We start from the raw sequence: 13,768 nt of genomic DNA on the forward strand, positions 1-13,768 counted from the left end.
TACTACTGACTGGCCAGCTGCCTTGTCACTGGCTGAGGTGGGGGACAGGTCTTGAAGCAGCTCCCATGCTGGGGGTGGAGAACCTCCTCCTTCTTCTGCATGGCAGAGCAGAGACAGCACCATGTGAGGCCATGGTGAGAGGTTGTTGGGGTCTGTAGTGCCATAAACTTACATCTAAACAGTGCCAGGATTCATTGAATCACAGAATAATAGAATGGGTTATGTCAAAAGGAACCTTAAGAATCATCCAGTTCCAACTCCATGCTGTGGGCTGGTTGCCCCCCATCAGATCAGACTGCCCAGTGCCCCATCCAACCTGACCTTGAGCACCTCCAGGGATGGGACATTCACAGCCTCTCTGGGCAGCAGTGCCAGTGCCTCATCACCTTCTGAGAAAGGAGTTTCCTCCTAACATCTAACTTAAATCTCCTCTCTTTTGATTTAAAGCCATTACTATCAGACTGTGTACAAAGTCAGTCCCACTCCTGTTTATAAGCTCCCTTCAAGTACCAGAAAGCCACGAGTTCTCTCCAGAACTTTCTCTTCTCCAAGCTGAATAATCCCAAATCCTTCAGTCTCTGCCAATTTCCACCCTTTGCTGAGTATCTCCAGATATAGACACTTCTTCAGAAGCCATCATGTTTGTTCTTGATTTAGAATCACAGCATCATTAAGGTTGGAAAAGACCACTATCATCACCAAGTCCAATCATTGGCCTACCCCCACAACGCCCCATGTCCTTTCAGTGCCACACCTCCACGGTTCTTGATCACCTCCAGGGATGGTGATGCCAGAACTCCCCTGAGCAACATGTTTCAAGAGTGATAACACTCTTTCTGAGAAGTTTTTCCTAATATCCAACCTGCACTAGGTGCCATGAAGGAAGAACTGATAAACAAAGAAGTATAAATGGGGCTTAGGGTCTAATAATGTCCACTTTAAGCAGGAACTGCATCTTGTTTCTCCCTATCCCCTCTCCAGATTCAATTCAGCATTTCTCTTCATTAGGGCAACACTTAACCAGGTGATTAGAATCACCATAAGACTTTAGCTTGTATCTTAGTACAACTTTTCCTGAGAAATAAATCCCCATAAGACTAGCTTATATCTCTGTGTAACTTTCCTTGAGTCCTACCTAAAGACAAGAAATTCAGGATCAGAAAAGTTAAATATATCAATCATCCCAAGGTACACCAAACCATTTAATTTTGGTTAAAATTCAGATTCTGTATGTATGCACAGTACTCCAACTTGAGCTTGCATGTTTCCCTAGGATGAAATCCTGGTTAAATACCTAATTCTAGCCAAGGAGATTTGTATGTGCACAGTAGCTGTTGGGTTTCAAAGATTAACTGCAAAGAAGCTTCCCTCATCTAAACTTAATTAACGTGCACTCTTATCAGGGTTTATAAAATTGCCTGAGAAATCACAAGCATGGTATGGAACATTTCTAGAGCTATAAAGCTCTAGGATTTTCTTTCTGATAGACATAAAAGATAAAAATTTGTGTTCCTATTACTCTCTAACAGTCTAATAAACTGCAAATATCTGATTTCCTATTAATGGCCAGAAGCCAAGAATTCAAACAGAAACATCTTCTATCGCTGTGCTCTGTACATAAAGTAATGTACAGATGCAATAAGAAAGTTAATTGGCTTCTTGTTGCTTGGAGTGCATGTGGAAGAAAATTAAAAGAACCAAATTGCTATATCTAATTAGAAATTCTGTGGAACAACGTTGTAGAGATGGATTGTCAGCTTCCTCAGGCATTTCCTACTCACGTCAGTCAAATTTATGCATCTCCTTTCCAATTAGTATCTTAATTGCCTTCCCATAACTAACAAACAAGTGCTGGCTGTCAGTTTACTTTAATTCACGCAGTCGCAGGGTTGCTAACACTCATCTCCCAGTGAGCAGGTGTCCTACTGGGCAAATCACAGCATTGCACTGCTACATGGAGAATTTCTGTTATGAAATTAAATCTGCAACAAACATCTCCTAGGAGACCATGGTAATTCTGGTTAGAGGAGAAGAGGAGGAAGTGGAGGACAGATAAAATGTTTTGTAAACAATATGGCTGTTGTGAAACGTTCGGATGGGCTGTCATCAGTATCTCTACTCTTAGCTTCATTTAGCAATTTGTGCTAATTTGTCCCCCTCTACTCCACCCTTGTAAGGATCCATCTGGATTACCGCAACCTGGCCTGGGGCACCCAGTAACAGGAAGGATGCAGAGCTGTTGGAGCGGGTCCAGAGGAGGCCGTGAAGATGCTCAGAGGGCTGGAGCACCTCTGCTACGAAGAAAGGCAGAGGAAACTGAGCTAAACTAGAAAAGAGAAAGCTCCTAGATGTTAGGAAGAAATTATTTGCTCAGAGAGTGCTGAGACACTGGCACTGCTGCCCAGAGAATGTGGGTGCCCCATTCCTGGAAGTGCTCAAAGCCAGGATGGATGGGGCCCAGAGACCTGGTGTTTGTAGCCCTGCCCATGGCAAGGCCTTGGAACTGGATAATCTTTAAGGACTCTCCCGACCTAAGCTGTTCTATGATTCTATGATCCTTCACAGGCAGCAGAGGGAAGAACTCAGAATCTTCTCTCCTACATTATCAAGATCTCCAAGGATACCAAATCCTCCAACTTTACCACCTCCCCTAAATTGTGCTCTCCTGCAGCTGGTAGAAATAGAAGATGAGGAACAACCAGCCTTCCCAGGCCCAGCTTAACTCACTGCTGAACACCATATTGTGTATTTGATCAAATCTCTTACCATGAGACAGCAAAGACCGCACACTGTCAGATGGAATCATTACCAAGAGGTAGGTATCCTCTGAAGACTGATAAGAGACACATTTGCACCACATAAAGGGTATATCCAAATGTCAGCATCTCTCCAGCAGAATCCCAATCAGCCTGAAAGCTCTCCTCTGCTGATTCACTCTCACATGTGAAACCAAGAAGGTAAATCTTGGGCTGCCTCCATGCTTCCGTTGTGTGCCCTAGTTAAATCTCAAGAAAGAGCACTGGGGTGAATGCTGGGGAGAATTTGCTGCCCAGTAGCTAAAAATCTTCTCCTTGCAGGCTGCTAACTGCTCATCCAGTTCTCTTCTGATTCCACAGATGATAGCTGAAGATGAAGGCTTACATCAGTTAAAACCGTGCAATGAAGCTTGGATTTCTTTTAATTTACAAGAGTAATAGTAGGAGCTTTACTCTGCAAGAAGGATTTTAAAATGACCAGAAAGCAGGAGTGGACAGATAAATGGTCACTGATCAAAATGGTGGTGATGAATGGTAATTGGAAAATTTTTCATACAATATTTTCATCAGAATTGAGAAAATGAAAGGTTCTTAAATGATTATTCAAGTTAAGAACAACAACAAATAGACGATATATCAGTTTTCTAAGACCATGTGAACTTTTAGCAACCTCCCTAGTGAAAACTACAGAGCAATAAAAATACTTTCCTTACAGACCCCATGGGATAAATGATCGTATCTTTTCCCATGTCATAAACCTGCAGAGAAACTCATGCTTCTGCTTAGAATTATCATAAGAACTGTGGTAGTCAATAGGATAAAATATAATACTAAGATAAACCTAGAAATCTCCAAAAGAAGATGCATATGATAGAATTTCACCCAATTGCTATGCATATGTAATGTCAAGATCCTTCCCAACTGAGGAAGAAAGAGATAATTCACTCCCTGTACGCTGGTGTCCTAAAAACTTTGCTCTGAAGCTGCTAACAAATAACACAACAAATGAACATTATTCAAGAACTTTCACCCGTGAAACATTGGTCTGTTAAAGCTGCCAACACCCCGAAGTGTTGGTATGCTTTCGGAAAATGCCATTGTTATGGCACATACAAAATCCATGTGACAGACAGTCCAGATGATGAAAAAGGTACTGTCCTGGATAGCATCAACACTGATTGCAATAACCAACATTTGAGCTGTAGGTGTTGCTCCTGTCAGTCAGACAGAAATTGAGTCGCTGCACTTCCCCTGGTGCATTCACAGAGAAAATTGTCCTGCAATGAACTCAAAAGCCCTGTGAGTTGCTCAGCACTGTTGATCTCTTACTGCAACACTGTACACCCTCCGGATACCAGTTCTATTAAGACACAGTGTGGGTAGTCCAGCAAATCATCCATCTGTAAACAATTGAATTAGAAGCCTGTCCTCAGAGCAATATGCTCATACAACGGCAGCCCACAGCAAGTGAATACAGGGAAACTCCATTCTGGGTTAGGAGAGAAACCTCTGATACCTCACCACTGTTTTCATCACGGTCACAGACTTTCTGAATGCCAATCATGTACCCATCCTCGTGGATCCTCCACCTGTGAAAGGGCCATAAAAACATTTAGTTGCCTTGCACAAATCCTGATTTACAAACAGAAAACCTGTGATATGGAATCTACTGTTCCCTTCTACAATTACACATTTTTAATCATGGTGTGACTTGAAGCAGCAGATATAACAGATAGATAACAGCACATGGCCTTTTCTTGTTTCAGACTCATCTTAAAAAGAGTTAACCTACCTTACCTGTTTGAATCACATCATTGTCATGAGGCGCTCGAGGTGTGCCTCAAAACTTGGAGCTGACTTACAGTACTCTGATGTCAATGGCAATTGCTGTTGTTCACTACAGGACATAAATGGATCATACAGGTAACAGCAAACAAGAAGAAACATGGCTGAAACAACAGGACTCTTGCCAGTAATCTTTGGCGCAAGAAAAATAGGTGGATATTGTGCAGCTGAATAGCTTTTATGACAGACAACCACTGAATAATACCAAATATCATAAGGCAACTGAGAACAAGGAATGAAGGAACTGTGTTCATTTTTATGGCGACAATGAAAACATGACTGAGAATCAGAAAAATATTGAAATTTTCAGAAGAAGCGTTAGCAAATATCTTTTTGTTAGGGACTAGATATAGTAGCCTAAGGTTCTGACACAGATCTGAGTTCCTGGAAAGAAGTCTCTTCTCAGCTAAGTTCAGCTGTGCATCTTGATCTAACTTGTTGAAAGAAAATAGATGGTGCTCTCCTGCTACCACAGAATCATTCGTCTGACCTAATTTAGACTCTATGAATTGCTCTTACAGATATATACCTCTCTCCTTGCATTTAAAGGGAGCCCAAAGTGATGAGCTTGGATTAGTTAGATATCTGGTACTGAGAACCCTTAAAATCTTCAAAAATAGTGCCCCGTCTCAGGATTATGTTTCCAATTTCTTAGCACACAACCATGATTTACTTGTATCCACTAGCACACAAATATCAAGAATACCAAACACGTGAAAGCTGCCACCTTCAGAAGGCTGCAAAGTAACAAGTTCTCCATCCTAGACTGCTTTCCAAGTAGATCTGCTTGCATTTAGCTTCACTCCACTGCTCTTCACAAGGACTGCCCGCTGAAAAAGTAGAGACAGGGCAAGACCAAAAAAGAGTGAGAAAGAGAGATATTTTGAGCAAGAGAAGCAAGTGCAGACCAGGCATACCAGGTTGCCCTATGTTAGCCTTCCTAGTTAGCTTCCACCCTTCTCATGATTATATGAGGGATCATCTATATTGAAGAAAATTAGTATCTGCTGCTACTTAGTGCTGTGACTGTCTGGTAGCATGCTGAATATTTCTCTGACACAGGCAGTAGAATTAGTCAAAATATCAGATTAATTGGAATTTTGCCCACAAAAGCTAAAACCAAGTAATTTTTAGATTTCTCATTGAAATAAAAGCTTATTCACAAGGAAATTTGAAGAAAATAAAACATCTATGTTAACAGAGCAGGAACTAAGCCCAGTGACTACAAAGGAGGTTCAGGTTCTGTTTGTTTGAGCTTCTCTCCAGTAAACCCTCAGGGAGGGCACACTCCAAGGCCTCAATGTTTTCTTTAGTGAGGGGACCAAAACTGAGCACAGCACTTGAGGTGTGTGAACACAGCACCCGAGGTTTGTCTCTTTTTTAATTTTATTTACTTTTTGTTTGAACTAATTGATCACAGTTTAGCTGCCAGTTGTGCTGATCCAAAATCCTCCTCCTTGGGATTGATGCTGCTTGGGTACGGCATTGGGAATCCAACCCACTGGATGCATTCAGAAGAGACCTCAGTGATCTCAGTGGGATACTGACCTGCCTGGAGCAGATAGAGAGCAGCTACAAAGAGGCAGATCTGCTTCCACCTGACTTATTATTCAAGTGTAAAAGTTTAATGCGCCTATCTGAACAATTAAAGCGTGTTCTCTGGAGCATAGTTGTCTTCTTGCTTCTGAAGAGACAATGGCTCATGAATTAGCAAGCAGTACGGGCAGTATCCCAACATGGATTTATTCATGAGCTGCTTGCTTCTTTGTACACACCTATGAGGAAGAAACAGCTTTAGTAATACACATCACCAAAGGATTTTAAGAAAATTAGGAACCATGTAGAAAATTCATTGGGTTTCTAAGACAAATTTTCTCAGAGATGGAAGGCCAGTATTTTTAAGGGTGGTTGATTCTACTCTGATACAGTTTTTATAGGATTTGTGCAGTCTTGTTAAAAAACATCTGTGGTGCAAATCATGACTGGAAGAAGCATGACCTTCCTTTGGGAAAGAACTGAGCTTGCTCTGCCGCAATGTCCTTAGTAACTACCTTTTTGGACATTCATACCAACGCATCCTGACTAATGACACCTCTTAATCTGTTATGTGACTACAGTTATCCCCAGAAGAAGAAAAGGGAGTTAATTTCGCAGTTACCTTTTGTTACTAAGGCCATGTACTCATGGCCAGTCTGTAATTCACAGCACAGAAGATTTAAATTATCATTCTGTGAAAGATTTGCTTTTTCCTTTGGTTTTGAGGAAAATTATGCCATTACAAAACTTTTATTTCTCTGGTATTGGCAATTTATCCAGTGTTATTCTGCTGCTACGCAAATTAGCATGGCAAATTTACAATTCCATCAATTTTTTATGCATTTGGGAATGCATTGGTTCAAAAGACTGCATCTTGCCAAATACTGATAATTGTATTCCTTCTTTCAAAGAAATTACTAACAAAAGAGATTATTTCTAGCAGAGTTACCCCAAAAAAGTCTTTTTCCTTCTTTTGAAAAGTACTATTTTGTCATAGTCAATCTTTGTGTAAATTGATCACCTCACTGAAATATATACACAAGATTCTTAGATCCAAGAGAGAAGAAAACTGAGGGGAAAACACAGGGAGTACACCGTGCAGACATGAGAGGAGAAAACAGAATTTTGACTACAATTTCAAAGCAACTTCTACTAAAGAAAAAAGTCTTGTGAGCCTTAGTGTTGATGCAAGGTGCATAGCAGGCTATTTCCAGCTGCTAGGTCTGATTTGTGGCAATACTCCAGAACAAATTGTTCAATATATAATTCTATCAAGTCATCCAGTAAACTGAAGAAGTCAAGCTGGTTTCTTTTTCCTTCTTGAGTGTTGCCATCAGGAGGAAAACTTCTCAGACAAATGAGATGCTAGATATATCTCTGTAATCGTAGAGCCTTATGGAGACAGGATGATAACTCATGCAAAATAGTGACACAAAAGGATTAAGAAAATAAAGATTTACTGATGAAAAGTTGCAGAACCTATGACCCCACAATGTGGAAAGTTAAGAGTATAAACTGACTTGTGTACTTACATATTTACAACATACACCCTTAAATATTACTGACCTTAAGAACTGCAACAGTGGTTTTGAAATTGACACCTTTTCAAAACACATTGGAGAGTTCATCATTGTTATCTGACAGCTTATAATACAGTTTCCTCCATGGTAGAACCAATTATAGCAGAAGTATTCTTCTTACACACAAAATAATTGACAACATTTACATCTTACACACAATTGACACACAATTGACAACAGCATAACAAAGACCTAGAGCCTTAAGAAAACAAAATAGCCCAGTATTTAAAATATTTTTCACCACTCTGACACTGAAAATATGCAAATTTTATTTATGCTGGTAAATTAAATGGTGTCAGGAAACATTCCCAGGCATCAGAGTACTATCAACTACATGTTTAATCACAAGCATGACCTAGAGCACCATTCTGGCCACAGCCATCATCACTGAGCCAACTAATGTCAGAGCACAGCTCAGGAATTAGTACAATCCAGAGACCATCCTAAAAGGTAGTTTGCATGTGCTCACTTTATCAGGAAGCCAGGAGAGTTGAGTAAGAACAGGCTGCACCATGCAAGTAGGCCTCCATGCCAGAAAATGATTTTGAGCATGTTTAATTTACAAGCATTTCTATCACTCAGAACAGACGTGGGATGCAAGCTGTTGCATTCCGAAGTTAATAAAAGGTTCTGTATTATCCTTGAAGAGAGTCATCCAAGTTCACAGAAAACTAAATGACATTTGGTTTACTTTTGATTTGGTAAAAAGAAGCCTAAGATCTCCATTTGGGGATCCAATCAACAGCTCAATGCTGTTCTGCTATTACAAAGATGATCCTTAGTTATACTCTCATTCATTTCATGTTCATTACAACTAAGTATCTGCAGTTCTTTAGAACAATGTAGACTGCAAAGGTAGTTGTCATCAGGTAAAAACATATTCAGATATACTCATGCAGGCTCCCATCTCCATTGCACAGAAATGGAGGGTCTAGAATACTTTCCTGAGATGTTTCTTATCATCTTCAAGGGTGTTTTATTGATTTCACTTCGTGGATACTCAAATTTAAGAGTTGCATACTCCAGATATGAGCCATTTTGATGAGTCACTGCATAATAAAGTCCAGGTGAGGGAGGAAAACAAGTATATTATAACACAAAAACATTACATTTTGATTATCCTGTAACAACATTTCCCATAAAAGGTCACTAACTCCTTAAAGCCAGCAAATTGTAAACTGTGTACTCAAGAAATAGATGTTATGGAAAAGCAGTTCATAATCCTCCTAATAATCTTTGCCATTGGGGCACATTCAATATAATTATAGACTGTGGCAGAGTAATTTGAAAACTTTATTCCACAGAGCCATAATTACATCCTGGCTATAATCCTTTAATAGCCAATATCATTTAATGCATAATAGACATACAATATGACTAGATGAACAGACGTCCTAAACATTTTGCAAGCAAGCCATAGTAAAAACAGAAGCATAGATAGTGATGTAGGCTACTAAACAAGATGCACAATTAATAAGCAACAGAATACACAGCCTAGAAACATTAGAACTTCTGCTCTCATTTGTGTATTTGCTGCAACAACAGCTGGTTTTCTAAAGTACCCTGCTGGATGAATAAATTGAAAGTACTGAAAGAAATCCGTCATGACTTGCCACTCACGTCAATCCACAATCAAGCAAAGGGTAGAAACAGACTTACAGCTATTCTTTGAAAAGACGTTGTAAGGACTTACCCTCCAGTAAGTGCTGACCCAGTCCAAAATGCAATGAAGCCACAACAGACCATCCATCCAGCTGCAAATGAGGAGCATTTATCTGGTCACCTCTCATTCTCCATGTTTACATTGTCTAAATTTTATCTGTGTCACAGAAAATAAAAGCAAAGGAAGCAGGGAGATTTGTTTAAACTGCTTATTTGTGCCTAAGAGCATATACAGTGTATGGGACCAGAAAGGAAAAGATTAAAAGAAAACATGATTTGGAGCCTACTTGTTTGTCTCAGGAAAGCAACACAGTGTTCAAGAATCTCTTTAAAATCTAAAGTGACCCTGAAGCACATAATCAGATGCTCCAGAGAAAAGACAGGAATCAGGACATGTCTAGTTCTTCTAGTACCTCACCAGGGGCTGGTGCTGCCTCTGTTCACTAAGCTAACATCAAGTCACCCTACACAACTGAAGGTTGAGACAAATGCAGCTTTTTTTAGTCCAACTACACTGATCTTTTTTTATTAATACACTATACACGTGATAGGTCACCACTTGAAGAGCATAATGGAGATGCCCATGATTGCAAAGGCATCACAAATTAGGACACTTGGTGAGCATCAAATTGCCCATTGCTTTGTTTTTTCCAGTCTACACCAGTTCATTTTGTTTCTCTTGCAGTCAAAGGGTCAAATATCACTCATCACAGGTAGCACTGTCTTCCTTGTACCAATTACAGAAGAAGATAAAATAAGGGGAAAATTCCTTCGTGTTAGCACAATGCAGTGTTTGTTGAGAAAAGTAAGATCTTTAATTTTAGAATGGCCATGGAAAGATCAGACAGGCTCCTGAGACTATGAGCAAAACAGCAGCAAACTTCAAACTAGGCAAAGGTAAGAAACAATGACTAATACTATAATCCAGTTATATTCATCAGCTGAATTCACAAGAACTTAAGAAAGAAATAGATGTAGAGAAGCAGAAGTGACAGTTCTCCCTCCTCTTCTGAATTCCACCAGACAGAGAGTTGAAAAGCAATCCAAATTGTCATAATTTAGCTTGACCTCTCCTTCCAATAGCTGAAGGCAGCAGACTTTCTTAGGCTGGCTCCACAGCCTTTCATCTACCTGGCAGGAGACTGCTATGAGACACAAACGTTACCTGAACTGCACTGCATGGAGGCAGAGTGGAAGCAATTTTTTCTTGAACAATGTGATAAGCGTTGGTGCACGTGAGAAGGCCACAGCCACCCAGGAGCTCAGTGCCGAACGCTGTGAGAACACAGCATGGCAGCTGTTAGAGTTAGCTGTTAGCTGTGTTGAGGGACATGGTTTAGTAGGAGCTATTGGGAATAGGTGAACGGTTGGACTGGGTGATCTTTTAGGTCTTTTCCAACCTTAGTGATTCTATGATTCTATGATTCTATGACATGCAGTGTTTCTCGAGGCACATCAAATTTGATACACTAACACACCCTTACCTCCCACATGAATAAGCTGCAGCTTACAGGAGTTGCTTTAAAACATTCTTCTGGAGTCACCAATTTTCATGGGTATGGTGCAGTGAATTGTCATCCTTTGTCATTAGTGAGCATGCTCCCTCACCACCTGGAGCATCTGCAGTGCCCAGACATTAAAACCAAGGCCAGGGTGAGATTCTTTTCCTCTTACCTTGAGCAACTGAGAATTAGATGCAACATTTGTGCTAGTCACCATAGCCTTCTATAGTCAACAGAGAGGGGGAAGCACTACCAAAGGCAGTGACTTGTTTTAGGTGCACATACTAGGATAAGATTATTTGCCCCCCACAGTGATCACATCAGACATCTGCACCTACCTTCTGATAGTTCAATCAAGGCAGACAATTGCTAAGGGGTACCTTCCTAAGAGGTAGTCCCTTAGGAAAAGATCAGAAAAGAAGAAAAGCTTACAAAAATGAAGTGTCTTCCCCCTAATGATGCAACAGTCAAGACTGGCAGTGGGAGATGGCAGTAAGAAACGGCCAGTGCTCTAGAAAATGGCAGGATCAGAGATCCCAACAGGATGACCATCACAGCTGAAGCAACAAGTACAAAAGAAACCACAGAAGCAAGCTGTGAAAGAAACAGGCAATTCTTTGTCATCTTCTGCAATGTACAACTGTTCATGAACTACAACGTCCAACTTGTTGCGAGGGATAGAAAAGAAAATTCAAATGTTAAAAACTACATGTACATTCATGTGCTGCTTTCCCTCAGAGTGTATTTCTTTACCTCTTGAAGAGGCACTTACTAAAGTCCAGTGTATGAAAATGAGATATCTGGCTATTTCTTTACTATAGTTTTATCTAAGCTTTCATTCACTCTAACTGCTCTAGCTGTTCACTGTAGCTGCTATATGGATGTCTTAACATTATTCCATGAGCTATTCAATTAAGCAGAAGGTTGCATATCTCTGTTCAGTATCCCTGGTGGTTTTAAGTCAGCTTTTCACTTGTTCCATCTCCAATGCTTATTTGGCACAACAGAAATTTTTCCAGATGAGAAGGAACCTACTTATCACCAAGAATGAATTATTTACAGAGAGACTGGTATTCCAGTTTGTGTCAAGACTTCACTAATTGTGGTTTATTGAAAGTATCGCATTGAACACAAGCACAACACTCTTCAGGTTCATAAGAGTCTTGAGAGCTTCTAAATAATACTAAAAAAGGAAAAATTCTGGGGATTGTAAGCAAGAAGCAACACCTTCCACTTCTACGGTATTGACTCAAATCAAGGTTAAATCAAAGCTAAAATAAATCATTTGGTAATTGGTTGCTGGGGATAGGTGAACCCCTTTCCTAACAGGTGCATGGTATAATGCATAAACTCTCCAAGTCAGAAGTCCCAGTTACAACTAGGCAGAACAGACTGAACCTCCTGCTGCACTTCAGCTTACCTGTGTTCAGTCTCCATGCACGTCCTATCACCTCACAGAAGAGTTCTGTGATTATCAGAGCTTGCTCCAGAGACCAAGCAGGACCACAACCCCTTCAACAGCAGCATGCCATCACAGCAATTCAGATACTGTTTAAATCCCAGCTTAGGCCACACGGAGCTCACAGATAAATGATTTTTCACATGTCAGGTTCAAACTCTGAAATTCAGAGTGCAGTGGCAGATGAAATCAAATAGCCTGTCAAATGTAACACCTGGTTGAGCTACTTCTAAATGTCAACTTCTTTTACTCTAAAGAGCTGTGTGAGCTTTCACATAGTTAAATCCAAAATTACACTGCTGAATACTGTCATACCAACACCACCTCACCACTTTCAAGTAGATAAAAACAGGCATTTTTCCATCCAAGCATACTGTTTTCTACTCCTGCAGATATAGACAGACTTGCCTTAGCAGGATAGGTAACAGATCCACCAGCCTCACCAGGCTCCAGAAATTTGCCCTAAAGCTCTGGGTATTAGTAGAATACACCTTACGAAATCAAGCTTTGTAGAAGTACTAATAAGTGCTGGTGCATGTGACTGAAGGCAAAAGAGGTACCTGTCCCTCTGGGTCTGTTTCAGGTTCAATTCCTTCCTGTCCAAAAGCAATCATGCCCAATGCATGCGTTCCTTCTCAAGTGAGTGCCCAGAGCAACAGGTTAAGGGAGCAACTTCCAACTCTGTTTTCAGAGAGTAGTGTGGGTCCTCATTAACTGTTGGCAAGAAATCCACAGAGTTAACTGAAAAAGCAAGCTGACCTGCCAACAATTCAGTAAAAAGGATCTAAGAACTCATTTTCAGTTTTTCCTCTGACATCTCATCCAGACTTCTTTTCCTGCCTAGCGGTGGTTTTAATGTCATGTGGTCCTTCACATGATAGGTAGATCAGCCTTCCACAAAGTTGAAGAGGAGGGTAACTCAGCTTCAGAACGCTCAAACATCCTATATTAGTATTCTTACTATTAGTGGTGTGAGCCTTTGGTTTTCTTCATTCACACCAAAACTTGCTCTTTGAAACTTCTTTCCCCACGAAAAAAAAAAAAAAAAGGGATACTCACATCTTCCATTGGAGTTGTTCAACAACATTACAGCTAACTCCAAGGAAACTCTATGCCTGACTAAAACTGGCAACTGGCAACCATTCCATATTCCCAGCATGCCTTATTTTGTAGCACCAAGTGTCACAGAGCTCAGTGCATGCATAAGTCTGAATGCACAAGGCTTCCTCTAAAGCCTGACTCCTGCCACATCACACTCATTGTTCTGGATTCTGCTGCGTACACCAGAAACCTAAAAAGTTGGCAATGCAGTGACAAACTTCTATTTTGCAGTCTTCACAATCCAACATCATTTTGAGACTAGCTGAGTGCTCAGTCCTAATGGATCTTGATTTCATTTTGAAGGGTATTTTTGAAGCATACTATTCT

This window comes from Lagopus leucura, unplaced genomic scaffold (genome assembly GCF_019238085.1).
Source record: "Lagopus leucura isolate 7727_CA_CO unplaced genomic scaffold, USGS_WTPT01 Super-Scaffold_100157, whole genome shotgun sequence".
In the NCBI taxonomy this organism is placed as follows: Eukaryota; Metazoa; Chordata; class Aves; order Galliformes; family Phasianidae; genus Lagopus; species Lagopus leucura.